Source organism: Pieris rapae, chromosome 4, assembly GCF_905147795.1.
Source record: "Pieris rapae chromosome 4, ilPieRapa1.1, whole genome shotgun sequence".
Lineage (NCBI taxonomy): Eukaryota > Metazoa > Arthropoda > Insecta > Lepidoptera > Pieridae > Pieris > Pieris rapae.
In genome coordinates this window covers 7,261,700-7,286,457 of record NC_059512.1, presented here as the reverse complement: position 1 = coordinate 7,286,457, position 24,758 = coordinate 7,261,700, and positions in this window count along the sequence as shown.

The following is a 24,758-nucleotide window of genomic DNA, read 5'->3' as shown; positions in this document are numbered from 1 at the left end:
TGCTGTTTAATTCACCTTTAATTGAAACAGTACTATAGAAATATATTAAAGGACTGCAAATTGTATAGAAAGACAATGAAAGGGGGACCGTGTGTACATTTAACCTAATTCTCTACTACTGTGTGAGTACTACATTGATTTATATTACACAGAAGTTTGAAAGTGTTTTATTACTCTTAAGTTAATTGAAAAACACAATATTTCGGTTGTAGTTTGAAGACTGCATCACTATGCGTTTTGATACAATATATATATATTTGAGTAATAAAAAGGCCTTTATTAAGTATTAATTTGTGTGAATGCCATATTATATATAGAGTTAAGTATTATTTTCATGTTTGCCTGACTTTATAGTTTAAAGTCAGGCTAATTTTTTTAAATTCATCTTATAGGACTTTCTTGTCTGTGGTAATAGTAAAGAACTAATTTAACTATTATTTTATACATTACATTACACACAAAGTATATCATAAACGAAAACATTATATACATACAGAAAAACAAAAATTACCAAGACAGTTTACTAATAATTGGTTGAAGTGTATGTGGTGGAAATGTATAATGTAATGAATAAGAGTGTGTAAATGTGTGTGTACGCGTTTTAATCTTAAAAAATCAATTAGCTTTGCTTGTCTACCGCAGAATAAATAAACATATAAAATTAAATTAACCGTTTTCTTTAAAAGCTTTAAATATATTTTTACTCAAGCTTATAATTGTACGTATTGCGTATAATTATAAAAATCGTTACCATTTTGCTGTTGTAACACAATTATACACATGATATGGATGTTTATCTACCTATGTTCTAACTCAACAGACACTTAACGCCAATTATAATTACCAATGTTCAAAAAGTTATATGAAAGACGAACTTTAATATTAGACCGTATCTCGTTGGCATAAAGGTGAAAATTCTAAATATGTACAATAGGAGTGCAAAGATATAATTGTATAAATTACTAGAGAAAGGGGAATGCAGGTTTCTTGATATATTACAATAGAATTTTTAAGCAGCAACGATTACTTAATGCATTTATAATTTGTTTGTTTTATTGTCTATTTTACATTTTATTGTATTTAATTAGGGCCATTTATACCCTTCAATGAGTTTAGGGTGTAATAGCTTATAAGTACGGTTAAGTGTTTTTGATGATGGAGATAAAAATATTGATTAAACGAATGTTATTTGTGTGATTCATACTTGTCATATATTCATCTTCAGAATTTTGTGTTTCACGTGTAAACTAAACCACTAACTGTATGTATGTGAAATTGTTAAAAAAAAATTGTGATTAAATATTTAGGCTTCTAACTGCGTTTGTGTATATGTGAATGGATGTTTGTGTAAACACATAATTCTTGCAAAGTAAAAGTCCAATCAACATGGTCAGGTACACTGAAACTAATAAAGTAGACGTCAAAGTTTTTTAAACATTAGTTCAGAAGGTTTGAAGTTATTGGCACCCCTTTAAGTTGAAAGATACATGTTCATATTATTTTTAAGTGAGAGATATAGATGAAAATGAGACAGATTATTCTAGAAACAATAAAAAGAGAAATAAGATATGCTTGTATTATCTGTACGGTAATGAACTTAAGAAAATTGTTACAAAAAATTAAGTGCGTGAAATGTATAAACACAGATGGACACAGTCCAGCGACTACCCTCTTTAAGATTATAAAAGCATCAACAACATCTATACTCTTACGCCCAAACCCAATATCCTATCTCAATCCAATTGTGACCATCTGAGATAGACATCTTCTACAAAAATGGATAAAGTGTGCCAATAACAAATCGACGGATTGTAATGGCTATCCATGGTAGGTCGGTGTATATGGATAGATCTTTGTATGAAAACGACAGTTCAACTGTGCCAATATCCTATCTTAAGATTTTATATTACACCAGTTTTTAAAATAATTAAATAGCTATTTGATAAGTTTAAACATATACATATATACCTATATATTTTAATATTATTTGTACGATTTATTTGGCTTAAATTGACTATCAAATATAAGTGTAAAGAGCGAAGAGATTGCATTCTATCCGTCACCAAAAATGGATTGTCTTCAATCTGAGATTATAGAGTATATATTGGGTTCGGGCGATAAAGCGTTACACTTACTAGTTTCACGACATCTTTAAATGAACAAGTTCAGACATCAACTAGTTAATAAACCGAGTATAATACCCTCATTATCTCCGAATTAATTTTTAACCTCAAGTACCCACTTACAGAAAGAATATGAAAGCAACGTTTTGTTGTGGTTTAATTGTATTTTCTAATTAGAGCTGTTTTCGTGCGGTTTACGAAACCGGCACGAGTGTTGGCGTTCCTTTGTTAAAGATATTATAATTATATGATTTTATACGAAAGAATCGCTATTGTACTTGGAAATTATATCTTTACTCTTTGATGTTGGTTCATTTCATTTAACTAGTTTAAATTAAATGCCACGTAGTTTAATGTTTATTATTAAGTAAAATTATTTCCGTGACTGTTCTAATAGTTCAGGGAAATGAAATATTATAATTTATGTATATATTTGTTATATTTAAAGACAATTCGCTAATCATATTTTTGTTTTCATTTAACTTTTTTACAACAAGAAACTACTCCGAGTATTAAAGGTACTCTGCCACAGGGACAATACTTTATAAATTTGTTATAATTTCGTATCTATGTTTTTGTACTCTATATTTGTGTGTTGGAAAGAAATACTCTTAAATATTTAAACTATTATTTTAGGTTCCTTGACCTTGCCACGGCTAAGTGTCATGAACGTGAAAGCATTGCTTTGCACATTATTTCCTAATGCCGAAGCCGATGACCGATTGCAAGATATAATTATAACTCGTAAACATCTGCACATGCCACTAAACTGTCCTGCGTACGGAGCATTCAGGTGGAAACCACAGCAGAAAACAAAAGCTTAATTGCCCCTGTCAATGGCACAACCCGAACACAGTATGTACCTGGAGGTTGTATGCGAATGGATAGTTTAGCAACTTCAGGAAGAAATAAAATTTGCACGGTTTTGTAGCCTGAGACACCAGGTGAGACATCCGATGAAATATAGTGCCAACAAATTGAAGTACATACATACATGTGTAAAGTGTCATATGTGTTAGAAAAGAGGTGGAAGGAAATTAATACAAAAAAAGGTTCCATATAATTCATTGCCCAAACAAAAGGTGATAAACAAAATCCACCCCTAATTTCACCCACGTGCCCATACTCCATATCCTTTCAAATGTGATGTTTAATGACTGCTAATGAGTGTTTTTATGAGTATAATTCTTTATACCTAGATAAACATCGAAACTCGCTTCGCACCTCCATCTGATAATCGTATTGCTCTCGTACCATTTCACGCTGTTTTATTACTTTTTGTGTGGTTAATACCGGGTTTTGACCGGTAATTTTGGGTTATCAGAAATACGATTGAGCCGATCTAGATTTTGTAATGGCACTTATTAATGCAAATGTAGTTTGAATTGGATTATTTAGATCCACCCATTTCCGGGAGTTTTAGTTTTGACACGTCGTTAAGTTAAAAAAAGAAATAATTTTAGCATCACAATCTAATAGCTTCTGAACTTCAAAAGTTCTTTGGCTGCCCAAAACAGACCTGACAACGAAGCATCATTGCAGAAGCGAAGGAAGCTGGAATTATGTGGAGTGATATCAAGAGAGCTGCTCAGTACCGATCTTCTACGGAGGATGATTCTTGCCCTACCTGATGGACAAAGAACATTAAGTCAATACGTAGACGTGCCGCTTTGATTCTAAGATATGACAGTTTCTTACGATATATTTCTTAACCCGACAAATGTCAGTATAAGTAGGTATATTACAAAAATATCGGTGGATAGAAAGACTCAAACGTATGAACTTAACTTTGCATATCGCTCGCTTAGTTTATTCTATTATTAAGGTATTGACTTTCCTCGTTAAAAGGCTTCGAAAAAACTTAATTTATTTCTTAATTATTACTAATATCTGGTTTCCGATTACCATCTTATCGGAATGCGTTGATAAATAAGATCTTAAGCGTGAACACTGTCGAACTAAGCCCAGTATGCAATAAAACAGCAGGTACGAAGAACAAAGAACGAAACAATCAGTTCATTTGATCAGATTAAGACTGAGATAACCCACCGGCGTCCAAATAACGCAAGAATTAAGCAAAATGTATTATAATGGTCTACTCTTTAATTCAGGCAGTTTATCTTTTGTTACCGCGTGTCGATGTTTCTTAATAATATGTAATTTTGGTTTTCTTCACAAAATGAGGGTAATACCAAATTTTGATTCCCTTAAATCGATATTGTTATATACATACAGTAGAAAGTATATATAGTATTGTTTTTTTCTTTTGCAGAAAACAAAACAAGATCAAGAGGTCTACATTAAATTTATATTTGAAAAGATACCATTTTAAAAATTATGCATAAATATCGCAATGCTGCAGTGTTGGTCTTGTGGTTTTAGCGTGCGACAATCATCCCTGAGGTCGTAGGTTCCCAGCAGTACACCATAGATATTAATACGCACGAACTATGCTATGGTTTATGTGCTAACTACTAGATATCTATTTAGCAAATCTAGATGTAGTCAATGTAGGTAATAGACAAGTAGGTGATCAGTTTCCTGTGCCTGACACTTGCTGTCGACTTCACTTTTCTTCATGATAGAACAGATACATAAATCTGAGGTCAAGAGATATAAAGGTTGTTGCGCCGCTGATATTTATTTTTTTATTCCGATTCTCGATATTAAATACATACAAAACCATTCATGTACAATTCACTTTTATAAACTACAGTGGTTAGTATTTACAATGACAGCATACTTAAACAAAACTCTTAAACATACGATCGGTGTCAGTAACGATTAATCTCATTACGATAACAAATACCTGATAGATTCCAAATAATAGTGACAGATATAAGGCGTCGAAATGCTGCGCGCACGCTTGCCGAATTCTAATTTTAAATAGTATTTACATTGAGCTATCGAGAACGCGTAATTAATACAATCTTTGTTAGAGGGTAATTTGCCAGAGCTAATGCCGGCGTGTGTAATCTTCAAAGGGGATTTAGAAACACGCGTTCTATTCTATTTTAGTCAGTAGTGAAACAGAGAAATATTTACAATCTCTCTGGAACACTTCGACGCATCCGACGGTCGTTATGCGAACGCATCGATACTGAGTCAGCGAGATTTGATTGAAACCACAATATTAACTTCATTCATTGATTAGCGGTTTTGTGTGCACTTCCTTATTCAATATTCTCACAGCATCTCTGTTGTTCCGTGGATCACATTGGTAATGTCATGTAGGTAATTTTTATTTTGATGTCTGATAGAATAAGATAAATATATAAAGAGCGTACCAATTCTTAAAAGGCCGGCAACGCAGTCGCGAGCCCTCTGGCATTGAGAGTGTCCATGGGCGGCGGTATCACTTAACATCAGGTGAGCCTCCTACCCGTTTGCCCCCTGTTTTGCCCAAAAAAATATTAAAAAAATCAGCGATATTCTGAAAGTAGTTTATGACCCAGATATTGTAGTAATATTCAATTGATTTACAAAAAAATGCTTTATTAACTCTGTGATCTGAATATAAGAATAAAAACACTTAAATAACTTAAAGTATTTTTTCCAATTCCAATTGACCTCATTTAAAATATTGATATAAAATGATATAAAAGATTATCAATTTTAAATAATATGCTTAACATTAATAAAAATAAATAGTTATTTAAAATTGTATCCAATTGAATGAATGAAACGAAGATTCCCGAAGTTATTGCACATCGACCTGCCAGCACTACACTCTTATAAACCCTCTTGTTATTTACACAACATTCAATACGATCAGTTTTTTATAGAAAGTATTATCTATTTATGATCATTCCTTGCCAACCAGTGCAGCTATAAAATCATATCGAAATAGCAAAGAGTTTTATTAAAGCTTTTATTCAAAAGTATACTAGGTCAAATGCTTTGTCATTTCCAACTGCCTACGCAAGAAGTAATTAAAAACGAAAATAAACAGAGCTTTGAATCGTAAAAGAATATCTAAGTCTATAAATGATTGCAGATGAACAGTAATAAAACGCATTCACAGGAATAAATCTTATGAGATTTGAAACTACCTTTTGGTAAAGATATTATAATGACGTAATAGCATTGAAGAATTCAAATAAACTTGAAGATTTATTGAACAATATATTCGACACCTAATTATATTGCGATGGTCTATTCAAATTCTTGATCTCAGTAGTAATCTTTTGATTAATAAATTTTCATAAAGATTATGTGTTGGAGAGATTTAGAACTCATAAAATGTATTTGGGATCTTCATGTCGGATTATTTACAAACGCTGTTTTCCTGAAATTCACAAGGGCCTGAAACTACACTGACGTAAACAATTAAACATTTTCGTAAGTTTAAAACACTCACCTCCACAGCCGTATTTGTCTATGTTCTTTGGGAGATCACTCATTGAGAGGGTCGTAGTATTTCCAAAGAGTTGCAATAAAAATTGGTCCAGATTCCACATCGAAAATAAGACGTTTTTTGGTCGTCTGCCAAGTTCATTATGAGCGTTCATGAAATTTCACATTTGAATTATTTTACTGTCTGACTTATGGCCGTTACTTAAATATTTGGTAAACAGGAAAAATATAGCTCTGATCGATCAAATTTAATGTGTTGCTCTGATGTATAAATTCAGTGGATTTATGTTTTTTTTAGTAATATACCTACTATAGAAGCAACAATCTTTAGTTATGCTTCTTCAATGTTAATCTAGTTGGTTTTTTCCATGCCATTAACATTTTAGACGGCGAAGGCAAAGATTTAGATAAACCGCTAATGTCTATTCCAGAATAAAAACAAAAGACGGATTAAGAAAGTGAGAAATAAAATTAACTTAAAAATGTTTCTTGCCTGATTAAGAGAATCCGTTTAAAACAATAAACAATTGTTCTAATCTTCATTCCCGTACCATCGCATGCAACAATCATTAACCGAACATCTTAAAGATATCATACAATATATTGCTAAGATTTCACAACATCTAATTAATAACAGATTCTAGTATGCATTCTAACAATAGAACGGTACATTAGGCGTGATTCATCTCCTGATCCATACGCAAATCGTAGATTATCGAAGTAGAACACTAACACTTGCAGGATGCATTAAAATGCACGTGAACCTAATTTACGCCTGCAAATAATCTTGACGATCCGGCCAACAGTAACAAAGTAGCGGTTGATGCATCAAACGATACTGCAGCGATGCTAATAACTCGCACTCATTAACTGCCTTCACTTAGCACGACAAAACGCTAGGAATCAATGATAGCACTAACTAGAACACCCTAATTTATCGCAGCAATTAATCAGATCGAAGCCGTACCAATTTCATCTCCAAACATCGCACCTAATTGGATTATATTTTTGTTAAAGTGATTCTAATAAGCTGGCTCGAATCACGAACATTGTTAAAATGGTAACAAACACATTGACGTATGTTTACGCGTTCTCAATTAGTTCGTCCATTGATGTATTACTGTTTTTGTGTGCGATTGAGAAATAACGAGAGGTCTGAATCTACTGATTACTGCGCGTGTGTGAGTACAAGATCAGCGCGAGTGCTGCGCATTAAGTATGCTTTAGATTTTATTATTTAATGATTCATCTTAGATAGAAATAGAGGAATGTTTGCGCCGTTCGCGATGAAAAGCTAGTAATAATAGAATATTGGCACATCTGCCCCACTCTATAAGTTTTAATGTTATTACTTTTCTTATTACGTTTGCAGGTTTATTTTGGGACATTTTTATATGTTTAATTGCGCTCTGAGGATTATTTCTCTGCTGAAACTAAAATGTTTACAGCTGTTTTTATAACAACCACCTGACCGACGACAGAATTAAGTGTGTTTATGAAATATACTCGGCCGAATTTTAAATGTGTCATAAAATTTTTCATTGTCACTATTATTTGACACGCGTAAAATTTTAATGCTTTCCGCTATATTTAATGTTAATAAAGTTTGATTTTAAATTAAAATTATTACGACTGTTTGTTAAATTGATCTATTAATTAACCGGTGCTAAGAAACTATAAATTATAGCTGTGTCATCACACTTCTTTTACCAGCAACAATTATTTTACCGGGAGTCGAAGTTACGACTTTGACATGCTCGTTTATCGTTAGCAACTAAACCTTATCGCATTGTTCATTAATAGATAAAACTTTGCCACGTGTTCATGTATTTTATAATTTTGATCTTAATACAAAAGTCATAGTCATAAGCGTTTCGAATAAAACTTAACATACAATGAACAAATTATTTCGTAATAACATGAAAGCCTCTTAATCTAAAATTAACGTGTACGCATAACTACTTCCTCAGACCCGTCTACGACACACATTCCTAAGAAAACCAAACTCATTTCAATGGAATGACGGGTCTAGCTATACTGGTCGAGATTGGTCTAATCTACTGCTATTAAGTTGATCATTAAATATAAATTATAAACACAAAAGAAAGTACAAGAAATGTAATCAGGGACGACCATTATTAGATTAAACATCTCGAAGTTTCACGCCAACATAGAAAGCCTGCGAGGGAAATATTTAATGTAATGATTGGTGCATACAATAAAAAAAATGGCACTACAACCTTTTAAGGTATAGATCGCAGATTTCTGTATCTGTTTCATAACTATTTGTAAATCTAGTAAGTAAAGGTAAGCCGTCGACTATTTAGGTCTAAGGCAAGCCGGTTTCCTGGCGATGTTCTCTTTCTCCGTTCGATGTTAAATGCGACAAGAATATAGCTTGCTTTAGACCTTTAGACCAACTTCCTTTTTACTATTTAGTTACAAATTATTATTCTCAACCGTAAATATAAACTCTTCAGCTATATATGCATCTGTGTCTTGTGATGTCCTCCATAAAATAGTTTCATGGCAAGGGTAGTGGTAGTGATTTGGCAGTAGGTTTAATCTGCCTGATGGGTACGTCAGAAGACGAAATCATCCGCTGTTACATGATGTGCCCAAAGCTTGGACTAACCTTCTGAGAAGGTCATTTTCATGGTCCGTTTAGTGAATTGAGATTTTTTTAATTATTTATAGCATATAGTTACGTTTGTGTTATGCTTCTTGTGTAAATTATATGCACTTGTTTTGCACTCTTGTCAATTTACAGTCACATATTAGGACAGAATTGTTTTTTTGTATAAATATTCAAAAGTCGTCTACAATCCTCCCGCTAATAGTTAAAATAATAGTATACTAAATGAAACATCAAGTCGTTTTTATTCATGGCAACATAACATTAATATTGAATATGTAAATAAAAATACTCCATAAATGTAAATTTTTATTTTAATACAAATACCATTGAACAGGATACACCGCGTAATGTATTGTGTGAAACAAAGAACGTCAATTATTATAATTGTTTTCTTAATAACAGTGATAGTATCGGATACGACAACGCATTGAGAATAAAGTATTAGCTTGCGCCACTAAATAAAATTTTTATATCTTTAGCGTTTTGAAAAATTCCGACTATAAACACTCCAATATAAGCGCGCATGTAGTTGCTCAATTAACTCTTCCCCGTTTGCCCACTATAAAAAAAAAATAAAAAAATAACTCATTTTTTTGCGAATTAACACCTAGCATCCATCCGGAAAAGGATGATGAAATAGAATATAAAACTAGCTGTTGTATATGCGCATGAGCATTGCATAGCATGCTTGGTCTTACTTTAAAGTGATACAGTTTATATAAAAACAGTGGAGGCAGACAGATATTATTACATCTAGCCAATATATAGTAGGATAGTGACCGCAGGTCCCACGTTTGATTCCGCGTCAAAAGAGTAGTTTTTTTGTCAATTTGGTGATACTCAATTGATTTCACACCTTATAAAATTCTTACAGTATTATTTATACTTGCAGTAAGCTTGCGGTGCCTACCACCAATGAAATTCAAATTCAAATTATCATTTCTAATAGACCTTCTGTGCCTAACACGGTTTCTTCACGATGCTTTCCTTTCCCGAGCGAGTGTTAAGTGCGCACATAGACAGAATGTCCATTGGCGCACAGCCGGGGATCGAATCTACGACCCCAAGGATGAGAGTCGCACTCTGAACTTATTAGGCCGACATTGCTTCTTTACTATATTATAGTTATTAATATTCTCAATCATAAATACAAATTCTACAGCTATGTAGGTCTGTGGATACAGATCCTAAGGCGACGTTCATATGTAAGTGTAGCTTGCTTTGAAGAATTGTCAACACAGTTCGATTGCGAAACAATTATTACTTCACCGTGAATTAAATCTAGAACCTCCAAGTTTTACGTCAAAAGCTTTGGGGCCGTATTACGTAAGCACTTTAGGGGAAGGGGAGGGGTTAATCTTTGATTTTCTTATGTGGTGATTACGTCAACAGTAATGATTAACTTTTTTTCACATATTACGCACCCATTGTCTATTCTTGAAAACGAAATGCATTTTCGAGGATCCCTAAAAAAAGTTTTTACGTTAACCTACTATTATTTTGCTCTCTCTTACTCTTACTCTTTCTCACAAGAGGAGAGGGGGGGGATAAATTGCAGTAAACCTGCTTACGTAATACTTGACCGGCCCCTTTAGACACAAGAGCTTTTTTGACATTAATGTATAAGTATATGCATGTCATTAAGTATACTTAATCGAAGGTGAATGAATCATCAGATTCCGTCACACTTACGGTAATTTACCTTAATGAGTTAGATTGTGGGCCCTTACTGATGTTTATAAAAGATATTATTGTAAGGTTGTGTATTACATAACAGTTATTTGCATAGTAAACGCATTTTTTATATTTCTAGCCACTACAAGTCTAGATTTGGGGGACGTCTACGCTTCAGTTCTATAGTCGAAAAATGTTAATTGTTATACCACACATGAAATAGTAATTTATTGTTCGACCTTGATAATGGATTACAAATGATGTAGTTTTCTTCTTAATCCGTTCTTTTGAAGTTTATTTTAAGACTTTGCCTTGAACGTGACATGAGCATAGATTATTTATTATTTAATAAATTGCAGTGGACTTTGCAAACGATTTACTAGATTAATTATCATTCATTACTATTAGAGAACTAGCCAGACCTTTCTCTTTATTATCTGTTTTTATGTATGTATAATGCAATAGATGTCTCAAATCAAAAAATTATATATAGAAGATTAATTATAAGTAGAAGACTAATAACAGATAACTTAAAGTACACACTTTATATCAATAACGGAGGTTGAACATAATTAGGTATTTTGTTTATCGAATCTCTCAATAGGGGGCACTGTTCACAAAAATCAAGTCTGAAGGATCATTAATGTACAAATAGTGTCAGTTTATCATTCCCAATATTTCCGACAAGATTGGCGCGTTGCAATTCATTAGCTGCAGAGGTACCCTCAGTAAAGATGTGTCTACGATATCTCCTCTTAGGGTTTGTTAATAAACCTTAGGATTATATAATATAGTATATATGGTGGTTATATAGCATTTTTTAGAAGTAAAGAGAGTTAAAAGAATCATTTGAACTGGAGAAATTTCTGCAGTCATTTTTTATACTTATGGGGCAAACGATCAGGTCTCAATTCTCATCTGATGTGAAAATTCTTCTTGAAATCTGAATACCAAGTTCTATTTATGTTGCTAGAAAAAGAGTTTTAGCTTGGAAACGCTTTAAAATATTTCGTTTAAATCCTTTGTACACAAAAAAGTATAGTTTTTTACAATAGTATATTATTATTTCTGTTACTTTAACGAATCAATTTTAATACGAAGTTACATAGATAATATTTTAATATTTGCAGAACAACAAATTGTATGTAATATGATAACATAGGTGTATCTTTAATTTAACAAAGTATAATATTTAAGCATTAGTCTAATTTAAATATACCATTCCTAACCCTTAGGTAGTGGGTTCGAATCCCGATCACGTAAGGGTTTTGGCGTCATTTAATTACTATATAAATACATTATATTTTAGTTAAGAACATTCACCCTTTTACCTTCTACTAGAAAGGTGACACGCAACTTTCTAAGAAGAGCGGACTAACCTGAACTAACATAAACAAACATGTTAGAGGCATTAAGAAACTGCCCTAACATACTCGGTGATAATTTATTAATTTCGACGTTCTTTGTTTGTTCCCCAATGAGCAATGTACTTTCCGGACCAAATGATAAGACTTTTGTTTTCGTGATTGCTCTTTGTTAATCATACTTTCCTAATTAAGGAAAAACTTGCTAGCAGTTTATTTCGAAGATCAGGCGATAAGGTAGCTTGTTACTGTGTTAATCACTTTGCTATCTCGATCCCATTTTGCTACGTTTGTTCTACCCTTTTAAAATTCGAATTCGTCATTTTGTTTTAATTACCTTCCTATATTTGCTTGTGTTCTTTATTTAAATTTTCAAATTTGGATTTAAAATTTATTACTTCTCACTTAAAGTGTTAAAATTACGCAAGTTCGAAAAATAACAATGTTTTCTTACTGTTTGCGACATTATGTACACACCAATGTAACATCGATGTAATAAATGTAAAGTAGCTCATAGTTGTAAGAATATCTTATATTGAAACCAAACTTCGGCAAAAAAGTATAAATTAAATTAGCTAAATGACCAAGTAACTTAAACGTAACAAATTCACAAAATAGTTAATTAACATTTTGACATAATGATTTTGACAAATTCGTACTTATAATTGCTAGAATTTTTGACGTCCCTAAGAAAATTACTACGCAATTAAAACCCGGAACACTACAAAACGGCCTGAATACCTCACAAATCCAGTCGCCAGGGGGTTATTCTCCTATCAATCTCGCAGATGATAGGATATCCTCCACGATGCATAATGCCCGCTCAGATAGCTGTCTTGCTCACGACGCCTGCGAGCTTCGCAATTTATTGTTTCACGATCTCAGCCCGGCTCATTATTAAAACTGTTTGAGAGCCAGAGGTGTTGCTGACGCCTCGGGCCTCTGTGCCAATTACTCTATGCTATGGTTTAACTAACAATACCTCGCTCATACTTTTACTCGCTCGTCTTGCTTTGACCCTGGTACAATTGCATTAACGATTAACTTCGGGTGCATATTTAAGTATTTACACGATTTAGATTGAAAAGGTATTAAATTCGTCTGAATTTTTTATTATTTTATTAATTCAAAAACACATTTTCTTGATAAACTACTTATAATAATAATAATAATAATATTTATTTATTTACTCACAAAAACTTACAAAACTTCATAATACATGATATGTTACAATAATGTATCTAAATAATTGTCATTCTTCTTTGGAGTAATTGTTATTGTTACATATGGTGATAAAGTCGGGACTTTGTGATAGGTTCTTGGAGAAATGGAAATAATTTTAATATTGCAAAGAATATTAAGGCAAACTTAAGGCAATTTAGGTATTTCTTATGACTCATATTTTGACTTTAGCAGTTTGTATTCGTAAAATACAAACTGCTAAAGTCAAAATGATTGACCATAAATCTTTGTTTCATGTAAAACGTTTCGCGTCCTTAAAATTGTAAAAACATTGTTTTAGGTAGATAACAACGAAATTAAACAAAACGCCACTTAAAAAACAAAACCAATAAACAATAATTCACGTAAAATCAAATGAATATCCATTAGTGGCACAAAACGGTGGACGATTAAACGTCCAACAAAAACAATTCCCTTCAACTTCAACAAACAGAATCGATTGGGCTTAATTGTGGGCTGATCAATAACTAATTGTGTTCCCCACACGTATGCGATAAAGAATAATTACTGGCTGCCGGCCAAATAAATCGATCCACATCAAAATGTAAGGTTAATCCATCATTTAGATATTAAGCCACGATTAAAGTGTACTTTTTAATTTCCAAAACGCGTAACCCTTATGTTATTACTATGTCGTAAATTGTCAGGGGCGTCCAAGTAACACCAACCTGTCGTGTTATTTTTGTAATCACTTCCATTCCGTATAACACGACATTAATTAAAATTTAGTTTCAGACCATTAGTTAGCATCGCGTTTCTTCGAGTTTTTTTCCAAGTTGTAATTATAGAGCGCGGGCGCTGGGCCGAAGGGCAATGTAATGACAAATAACATTGTATCGGAGGTAGCTATGAATTTTATATTCAAATTAGTGGTACTAATAGGTTTTAGGTGTAGAATTAATGCCGCAGTGCGCTTAAACCAATTAATGACATGAACTTTATTTTGGTCCTGTAATTGGTTGTAATTAAATTATTAAGGTTATTTGACGTCCAGCAAAACTGTACATTACTTTGTTACATAAATATAATACGCGACACACATGTTTTAACAGTGTAGTGGCTTAAATTTGTCACCCGTGTGAATAGGTCACATGTTTGAATATTGGTTGTGTATTAATGGATTTTCTATGCCCGCAATAGCATTTGCATGGGTCAGACACAGAAATCTCATCACCTACTTAATCTATAAAATAAAAAGTTATGATAACAATTTGAGGCCAATACCCATTGAATGTTGTATCGCCACAAGATTATTAACACAAATTGTAACATAAATCTATAACCTAAGGTTTATTTATACTAATATTATAAAGCAACATTTGTGTATTTGTATGTATGTTTGAAATGTTTTCACACAAAAACTACTGGCCCAACTTTCACCATTACAAAGTTTGATCTTCAAACTGACAAAGGCCTAAAAATCTCCAGTAAAAATGCAATAATAATTACCCATGGGCAATTTAATTGTATGTTGGTATAAGTTGTAGTTGGTATCTTAACTTAGCAAAACCACGTCTTATGTTGTGTATAGTGAAGTTCTACAAATAAATCTCTTCCCTAATATTATTAAAGTAAGTTTTGCATTTTGAACTATTTTTTTAACAATTTACAATACAAACAAAGCTAAAAATTGCTGGAATGTTTGAAATATAGAATTTTAACTACCTGTAGAGTATTTATAAATTTACTGATGTACGTAAATGATGTTACAAAATTAAAAATGTTTTCGATAAATATTCGTTCTAAAGAACATTCTGTATATTGGTTACATTATTAATGTAAGTGTGTACCGAATAATTGGAAATGAATTAATTTTAACTAAGAAATCTAAGTAAAATAACCCTTTATGGTAACAAAAAAATATCTATAGTCCGACTTAGTATATAATACCACGAGAACAGTTTATACGTGAGTGAAACCGCGGGGCATGGCGTAGTATTAAATATAGACGCACCCTTGTTTAACAGACATAAAAGTGATCTTACTTTAGTGAATATAAGAACTGACTAAAATACATATATTAACTGCTATGTATCAAAAATTTAGGACTTCTTACATTCTCCACACAACTGTCTCAATTCATCGCAACCTAGACGAAATTTAACCAAAATACACACGAGTTTAGTACTTGCCATAAAACAGTCAGTTAATGCTTGTCTATGAACGTATTAAGCCTTTCTTACGCGCCACGTTCTTCATGCGTATTTGCCAACTCACCTAATTAATGATAACCATAACTATTCAAATCCATTACCGTGTGATTAGAAAACGGTAGCCGAAGGGAACTGGTTTGTGTCAGTGATTCGTGACTTGTGAGATTTTACTGGTAATAAGGCTGAGCATACAGCGCCCGCGTTATTAATTAACAGGTCGACAGTAAACATTGCCCGGCTACCGAAGTGCGCTGGGTACACAACTGTGTTTGCCCAACGAGACCTGGCGGCGTGGTGAAGCTCATTACTGACATTCCGAGAAAATTGGAAGTGAGAAACTGGCTTAAAAAGATAATATGTATTTCGAAGTTGCGTTTTTGTCTGCTTGTTATCGTGTTAGAAGTTCTGAGAATGTAGCGACTGATAAAGTTGTATGGGAATGTAGGAAATCGAGTAAATAATGACAGTTAGTAATACTTATAGGATTTATGTTTGCACTTGGTTTTTATTATGTTATAATGAATTGACCATACTAATGTAGTTTGTTTTTCAGTTCTGTGATAAATCCTGTCAAACAGTATGTTCCTGTAAAGACTCGCATGTCGCTGAAGCCTAAGCTAGTGTAAACAAAATTAAAAATCACTTTCCTAAAAATAACCATATACTCTATATATAACACCCTAGCGTTTTTTTAGATGATGACGAATAAAATTTATAGTTTTACATGTATTATTTCTAACAAATTAAAAATATACATGTGAATCATGTGATTATTAAAAGAAACGATGTCAGATCTTGACCTTCTCAACCTTACATGAAACGTGACAATTGGCAATTCGGATATAAATATTCGTTCATAAAAAATGCTATAATTGTCCTAATAACTTTTGTATCATATCATCACGCTTTAAAAATCAAGAGGTATTCGATACCAGTAGATATATATTACATTTTCAAAATTCGAACATGTGTACCTAATTAAAAGTGGACTTTGAACACTCGATTGCCTCAAATTTACGTACAGTAAATATACAAAACAAATACATACCTAGGCCGTAACAGAAATGCGCCGAAGCGGGTAATTTAAAAAATCCTCGGCCCACTTATTGACAGCTCAAACATTTGAACATCACAGCGGTCACGTGTTTACACTAAGAACAAGTCATGTTTTAATTATTTTTTGTTGGGCGGGCGGCGCGAACGTGCGCGGGCGCCGGCTTCAAGCCAGTATTGGCGCGGATGCGATACAGATGTTTGGTTGTAAACTTTACTGTCAATGGACGATGCTGTTTTAATACTCATTTGCGATCGCTTCATTAGTACAGATCATAAATGTATAGTCACAGTATGGAGACGTAAAATAACATTCTTGAATTTTCAGTGGACATACACATATTATACATACACATAAATTCACAAATTTAGCTATTTTAGGAAAACTTACAAATACAAATAGTTTGGATGTGACGGATAAATGATCTTAATGCTATAATATTATATGCCTAAATTAGTTAAAAAAAGTGAAGACATGTGAAGTGGCACACAATTTAGTAGCAGTTTCTTAATTTTATTAGTAGCTATTGTATACTTTAGTTATTCAGTAACATAACAAATTTGATGATAATAGTTCCTTGTTTGCAAGAATTATCTGATTTTCTTCGCATATTCTGCCACACAAATTGACGTAAAAATGGATTAAATAATTTGGTAGAATCTTAAGTAAGTGTTATATATACAAATAATTAATTATTACATAATTTTACTTCCGTTATTATGAGATTGTTAAAAAAATCTTTAAGAAGTAAGCTGATCTATACCTGATTATCGTAGCAAGGGTCACAGAAGAATATAAGTGTTGTAATCTCCTTTTGTAACTTTAAGTGCCTGTTTCACAATGTCCGGATAAGTTCCAAATAAGCTATTTGTTACTTATTGGTATGATAAATAGTATTTTTGCGTTTCACGACTGTCAGATAGCGCTATACGTCATGAAATTCGAAGTATCTTATTTGGAACTTTTATCTTTCGAATAGTTTATGTGTTGCATAGCTATTTGGCACTTTATCCATACATTGTGAAACAGGCCCTAATTATGGTATCGTCTAAATAGTGTATGTTCAATAGTACTTAGTACTTATGGGCAACAGTCATATGTAAATTTCACGTAGAAGTGGCGTAGTTACAAAAATCAAATGTAAAAATGAAAAGATGTAATGAGATAGAATCTATTTTGGAATTATGAGTTCGCGTTTTATTTTCGACCTTGCGATTTTAATTGAAAGTGTTGACACAATTGATTTATAGCTTTTCACAAAATGTAACAAAACACTGAAGTAAGTGGGTTCCCGGTTTTATTATTCAATAAATCATTATTGACGTATTACATTCACGAACGAAAGTCATTCAAAATATAACAAAATATTTTTTTAGTCTGTTAGTTCTGAACTCAACTTTAAATATAGTATTCGAAGCCCATTCAGTCACCATTGGTGATCTCTATTGGGACTAGCCATACGTAGAAAATATTATTGGGCATTGCTTATCTTGGGACTAAGTTATATTTATGTAAGTCATAAACTGAAAACTATTGTATGAGGCCATATTTACAAAATATATTTAATACGACTATACAGAACGTTTTTTTAAGTTCATATGTGAAGAAAGCTCGCTTAGATGTAATTACCTACCAACAAAAATTACGTCCCACAAAGAACGGTTCTGTGGCCATCGATACAGAATCTTATACTAGAATATTAAGTCCTGACTCCTGAGTATAGACCTCGCTTCTAATTCTCTTTCTCTTTTTCTTCTACTTCTTTTCTAATCTTTACTGTGTAGAAGGCACACTATTTCCAGTCGTAAGGTTTTGGAGAAATTGTATTAGCCTCACAACACTTAGACTTTAAACACTTGATTGCCTCAAATTTAATTACAGTTATTGTTTTATAAAGTTTTGTAAGGAGCTTCAGCTCCTTACAAAACAGAGTTCAAAGGCATATTTCAATATGCCTCTGAACTCTGGCTCTGAAGATCTTTTTTGTATGGACTTGATTGGTTTCTGGATTTACAATTTTGACTCCGTCACGTCATAAAAGAAATGTCAGTCTCATAATTTAGGAGATCATCATTAATTGGAAGAGTTAATTAAAGCTAATAAACTGCTGGCTTTAATTAACCTAATTAGATGAAGCGACGTCGGGTCGCAGTCATTAATTATTACAATTTCGTTTGGCTAAATCTGACTTTCTTGACTATGTTGCCCACAATGTGGATCTGCCGGAGTTTATCATGATATTGAGTATATCTAGGAGAAAGTCCCACCATCTTATACACCTGCCAGCACGTGCAAGCTTTGTCTTTTACCTTAGGCATCTTGGTGCAGACATCCAGTTATTGTTGTAAAACAATATGTAAATATATATTCGATATTTATGCGTTAAGGTTTTTATGTAAGTTCTCTCTCTCTCATATTCACGGAGGGGAGTCTCTTCTGATGTAATGTGATACCGCTACTCACATTGCCAGAAGGCTCGCAAGTATGTTGCCGGCCTTTTAGGAAATGGTACGCTCTTTTCTTGAAATACCCTAAGTCTAATTGGTTCCGAAATAAACCTGAACTAAACCCGACTCCTGACAACTCATACATATAAATTTAAACTCTATCTATTATCTATTAAATCTATTTAAATAGTAACAATGCAATATTAATAATACGTAGTTTAAGAATGTTTTTAATCTAATAATATAAATAATTGTAAATACTCTTTTGTTCGTTACTATAATTGTCTTTGGAACACTATTAAGTTTAGTAATCTTGTATAATATACAAGTACAAAGTACAAGTACAAGACAAGTATGAATCAAATTTTAATTTCGGTAATAAAAGTAACGAAGATGGATCAAAAACTGTTGTTGTCCTACTTGAGTTACATATCGTAAATTATCTGTGTAACCCATTGATGCCTAAAGCTGTAAATTTAGATTTACCAGGGGTCAATTAGAGTTTTAATGGCTATAAAATCATTGTGGTAATACGTATTGATTTACCACAGATACAGTTAATACTGGAATGCCTACATATACGTACACACACATACACGTAGCAAAACACTGTATAAATTATAAATTAAAATGATAATTTTTTTTAATGCTTTTTTTCTATTTTGTTTTTTATGTTATATAAAATCGTTAAAGGACCTTCGAGTCAAATACAGTTAGCAGAATTTATATAAAATTAAGTTTTATATATTATTTTTCCCCAATGAATTTCAACCCAAACAAATTCTTTTTGTAGAAAATAAGAACATTTTTTATTTTCATACAAAAACCGTATTTTATACCTTTATATTCGTGTAAGATACAATACACTATGATACACATAATCTACAGTTTTATTGTACATATAAATAATAATGGCAGTACAAAAAATAATGACAACCGCTCATTTGGGGCTTCAGATTTATGTCTATGGTATCCATAATGCGGGCCCAGCTTTAATAGTCACGAATTAATTGTTACATTCGTTTAAAAACCACGTTGTCCCTGCATTGTCGAAACAGATTGGTATAATTCCTCTCATTGAACTAACAAATCCGGCTAATTAGTGATTATAAGGGTTCATCTTGTCGTAATATCTTTCGCATTGATATTGTAAATTATTAGGTAATATGCTTTTAAATTAATAAATAAATAAATAAATTCCAAACTGCGTAGCCGATTTCTATGATGGTATTTTTTTCCGATTTATTTGAATCCGAAGAACTCCTCTGAACACTCTCCATGGTTAACGCGGCAGAAGATGCAGAGACCCACATCTCTACGCAACACAAAGGACCCAGCCGCTCGGAGAGAGATTGGTTGTCGCTGATACATACGATACATACTTCTGAGGCATACATATGAAACTCAAATAAGACAACAGTAGTTTTTATGAGTAGTATGTTTTAACTTCGTTAGTTTTATTACCGAAAAATTAAATTTGATTCAAACTTGCTGTTTATTCTTAACGAAGGCACTATTACACTTAATAGTGTTTCCCAACCAAAGACAATTACAGTAACGAAAAAAAGAGTATTTACAATATGCATATATACTATTTATAAAGATTTTAACTGCAAATGGACTGTAAACACAGCTTATAGTCCATTCGCTATATATGAGAGTTGTCAGGAGTCATGTTTAGTGCAGTTTTTCGAACCAATTCGACTTAGGGTCCTTCAAGAAAAGAGCGTGTCAGTTCTTAAGTATTGCAGCGCCATTGTTTTAAACATAACCTTCTTAGTAAACCTGTACTCATGTTTAGCAGTCCTATGAAACGGATGCATACCTGTTTATAACTGCTAACGTGAATATTTTCTTCACCAATACCCGTCTCAATTCATTCTGACAATCAAATGAACAATTAATTATCCGCCGACATTAATTATTGCGTAGGTATATGGGATTCTATAATTAACCGAAAATATTCGTCGCAATACATTAAAGACGTCTCAAACGGTCGTTTATTAATTTAATGTGTATTTTTTTTAATTTTCCGGAACGTAGGAGTAACGAGGTCATTGTTAACGTATAATGATAAATGGGGCTTGGCAACTTGCATACTTAAATATAGGGACATCTTCATTGTGTAAGTTTAATACAAAAAATATTAAATAAATAGATAACAATATTCAATGTTTATATAGAATTGATTTAGTTTTTAACTTTTGTATGTTGAATATATTTTGTATGTTGAATATATTATGGTTGCCTTGAAGTTTTTTTTCGCCCTTAGACCGCGCCATTCTAATTATTTATATGAAAAGCAAGACAATCAGCCTTTTGTGCCTGACAACAGGGTCGACTTTGTCTTCCTAGTTCTCTCATCTACTTTTCTTTACCGTATAACCTAATATTGATAGAGTCGCACGATTATGTACTTTTTTACAGTAACTGTAGTAAAGGAGCCTCAGGACGCCCGCAAAGAGCAGTCATGACAGCAAATGTACACCTATTTTAGTGGTTGCGTTGTCGGCCTTTTTTTGCACTAAGCTAACACTGCTCGTTTATGAATGATACCCTAAACTCTTCACATTAATGAACGATACATTCCTTTATAAAATATAAGGAACCGATAAACTCATAAATTAGACTAATAAAGTCCAATTTATAAAAATTCCCAAGAGCATCATATATTACTGAATATTTTTAATTCGTACGCATGACTGCCTGCGTCACGTCTTAATATCATTGGCTCAAGTGTGAAAACGCGAAATAAAAGCAATTCTTTCTAATTAACTCGCGTCTGAGCGCACGCTTGAAATAGATGCACGGACACCGCCTGATTAGGGTTGTCACCTGAGATAATAAATCAGATGAGATAATGTTTAATTAGCGATGTCTTTGATTAACATGAGTAAAACTTATAGTTTGTTATTTGAGATTTTAAATAAACAACATATATATAGCTATAACGTAGCTCACAGGCGTCGTGGATGTAGAGTAATGAGAAGATATAATATAAAAACTATAGAAGATATAATATAAGAACTAAGATATAATATAAAGATTAATATAAAACAAACTTCCGGCAGAACACGTAGATTTCTTGTATTACGCTGACCCGAAAAGTCACACGGTTATCTTTGAATTGTATAATTATTACTTATAAAAATTGAAAATTAAGTATTTCCGAACCAATTCGACTTAGGGTCCTTCAAGAAAAGAGCGTACCAATTCTTAAAAGGCCGGCAACGCACTCGCGAGCCCTCTGGCATTGAGAGTGTCCATGGGCGGTGGTATCACTTAACATCAGGTGAGCCTCTTGCCCGTTTGCCCCCTGTTCTATAAAAAAAAAAGTTTAAAACACATGTTACCTTTAGCGAAAGCACCATTTCCTAGCTGTATTCCGATCCTTATTCGTTGAGCGAAGAAAGCACCAGCTCTGGTGTCACCGGTATCTTCCAGGTTCTATCTACCAGGCGCCAACTTAAATCTATCTATTGCATAGTTTACTAAATTTAGAATAATTTAATTGAGCATAAAATTACTAGTATTATGTAAACCTTTATATTTACTAAAGCTTTCCATATATTTTAGAAAAGATAGCTTGTAACATATACTGTAGATATAGCCTGTGTGATGTGGTAAACTTCATTAAATAAATTAATTAATCCATTAAGAAATTAAGAGTGCCAACCCTATTGAAGAGTTACGTGACGCACCAAGACTGTTTGTGAACCCATAACAATAAATAATTAACATTCATTTGATTGTTTTGATTTGAATGGCTTAGAGATGTTGCATGCTCGTGCAGGAATGCGATCAGGGATACTTTGGGTTCATAAAACAGATTTTCAATGAACATTACCTACTGTAATATATTCCCAACGGCGGAGATTAGAATTTTTTAGAAACTACTACTGCACAAAGACTTTATTTAAGATTTAGCCCAACTTTTGACTCAGTCAGTCATCAGTAATTTAAAACAAAGCTGATTTTTTAAAAAAAGGATATCTAACATAAGTCCAATAAAACTTCTTACAGTCTCTATTAAATGGAAGACACTCTGTTTCAGTGTACATTTTTTTGGTACATTAGAGTATTTGCCAGTTCTTATTAATCACTTTGTCCTTGGTATCCCTTCATCGTCTAATTCTACCCGTATCACCTTGGCGTCCATCGTTCCACACCTGCCCACCAACGTATTTCCGAACCAATTCGACTTTATACTTCAAGAAATGGGCGTACCACTTCTTCGCTCGTTTTCCCCCTGCTACATAATAATTTTCATATCATGGTATTTTAATACTCGTAAAATTAGCTTTCAGAATAATTTTTTTCTTTCAGAGAAGTGGAGGCAGTTGAAGGAAGCTGTAGAAGTTAAAGGAAACAATTAAAACAAAAATAAAGTACCAAAAAAATTAAAAAAAAAAACTATTTTTACTATTGATAGTATTTGTAATTGTGTGTAAATGACAAGTGTGTTTTTTAGTTTATGGACACGTATTTTGTGAAATTATTGTGTCAGAATAAAGTTTTTTTAAAGATCTCTTATATATATTCGATATATTATATATTATATGCTTATGGATAGTCTGCCACTGGTGCTTCATTAAACAATCAAAGCCTTAAAAGTCTCAAAACGCCATAATGGACTATGTTCCCTGGTAGGCCTTCGGACAGCGTACAGTAACCCAACAGTTTCTATCCGATATATAAGTCAATATTATTTTAGATAAAGCTTTGTCTACTAAAGGCTTATGTTAAGTTAAATTAATAATTAATTGAAACGAGGTAAAAAAAAGTTTATTATTCATAATGAAAATGGGCGTATAGTTAAAAAGAAATACTAGGATTCTGTGTCGTGGTTAAGTATTCTTTTCCATTTGACATAATATTAACGGTAGTTGAAATAGTAATTTCTACATAACACACAATTAAACTAGAAGAATACTTTCCATTTCAGCATAGGACAGGACATTCATCAATTTAATTTATATTACAATTTTTATGTTATACATACTGCAATAAGTATTTATATTTAAATGTATAAATTAAAAAATGACTAAAGAACTAACGTAAGAGTCTGCCTTAAATATCAATTGAACAGTTGATTAACATTTAACTCTCATTAACATTCGTCTTGAATGTAAAGTACCGCGAATACAACAAGTGACCAGAATTAATTAAATTTAATTATATTCATATTAGTGTCACACCTCTGACTCCGTTAGGGAAGAATTCCATAAGTCAATAACATGATGACACTGTATTTGGTTAAATTAATTCGTAACTTATATGTGATACATATTTCAATTATACAAAAATATGTATTCGATATAGACCCGTCAAAATAGAGGGGAGGTTATCCTAGTTGTCTTATTTACTGCTGGGTTTTCTGGCTATGGTAAATTTGTGATTTTTTAATCATTCGGCACAATTCAATCGGCACTTTTATATGTGAGGCACGCTTGCACACGTAAGTATAATAAAAAATATATTTGTTTGAAAGGAATACGAACTTCGTACTGAACACATGTACATTATACGTACGTGAAGAATGTATGCGATTTGTTAAACATTTCGAAGTATTCAAAAAATCGTGAAATCAAAATTAAGGTAGAAATAAATATGGCGTACTTAAAAAAATAGTGCTGGGTTATATATAGACTGGAGAATTGTAGAATGGACTTGACTGGTGAAGAATGTAGTACGTATTTTTTTTTAT